Raw genomic sequence first — 1,016 nt, 5'->3', positions numbered from 1 at the left:
AGGATTGTAATATGATATTTGTATTTTAAGTTCAAAATTTTAAAAATCTTGGAAAAAGGTTTATGAGCAGATTACATTTTGTTGTTCAACCTAAACTCGATAAACTTATAATTAACTAATAGGAAAAATAAAGAAAATAAAATAAAATAGTAAATGGTTAGTGATATTAACTCTTATGTCTCATTGGGTAAGGATGTCATCATCTATGATTTTTTTTTTTTTTAAAACAGTGACATGTTACTTTAATTTATTGGGTGCTTGTGTGTGATTAAGGTTGTACAGTAAAACATAATTTATCAACTGAACAAAAGAAGTTCAATTAAGTTAGCTCAGTTAAGTTTTTAATTTCAATAAACTTAATTTAACTCAGTTCAAAAACTTTCGTGTTTGGTAATTAATTTGATTTAAGAGATTTGTTTTCAATAAAGCAAACTAACCGACTGATAGTATAAACATTAATATATAATTTATAAATGTACTTATGTAAATAAGTAAATATATATTATAAATAATTATATATTTATATTATATATAAATGTAATATATATATATATATATGTAATTGTAATTTGAAAATGTATCATAATTTTGGTTAACCAAATTAACCGAAATAAAAAATTGTCACAACAAGTGTTTGATTATATTTTTAATTCAATTTAGTTTGGTTAATGGATATAGGTAAATTCTGAATCAAATCTCCCCAAGTAGGATTCGAACCTATGACCAGTCAGTTAACGGCCGACTACTCTACCACTGAGCTACTAAGGAATAACGGGATCTCATAGATGCATATAGAATTCTGTGGAAAGTCGTATTCGATGAAAGTCGTATGTACGGCTTGGAGGGAGATCTTTCATATCTTTCGAGATCCACCCTACAATATGGGGTCAAAAAGCCAAAAAAAAAGAAGAAGTGATTTTAGCCCTTATAAATAAAAAGAACCTTAAAGGAGATTTGAAGAATTCTTAAAGTAAAAAATATTAAGAAATAGAAAGGAAAATAATTTATAATTCACA

At 25.6% G+C, this 1,016-nt stretch overlaps 1 non-coding gene across 1 annotated transcript; it reads right to left on the bottom strand.

Moving 5' to 3' along the window:
• Positions 1–696: 696 nt before the first annotated feature.
• TRNAN-GUU (transfer RNA asparagine (anticodon GUU)) lies at positions 697–768 on the bottom strand. Its single transcript has one exon. It is a non-coding gene; the product is annotated as a tRNA-Asn (tRNA).
• Between the last annotated feature and the right edge of the window lie 248 nt (positions 769–1,016).

Source organism: Malania oleifera, chromosome 13 (genome assembly GCF_029873635.1).
Source record: "Malania oleifera isolate guangnan ecotype guangnan chromosome 13, ASM2987363v1, whole genome shotgun sequence".
Classification (NCBI taxonomy): Eukaryota; Viridiplantae; Streptophyta; class Magnoliopsida; order Santalales; family Ximeniaceae; genus Malania; species Malania oleifera.
The sequence above is the reverse complement of the archived record's forward strand: the minus strand, read 5'-3'. Positions and strand labels throughout refer to the sequence as shown.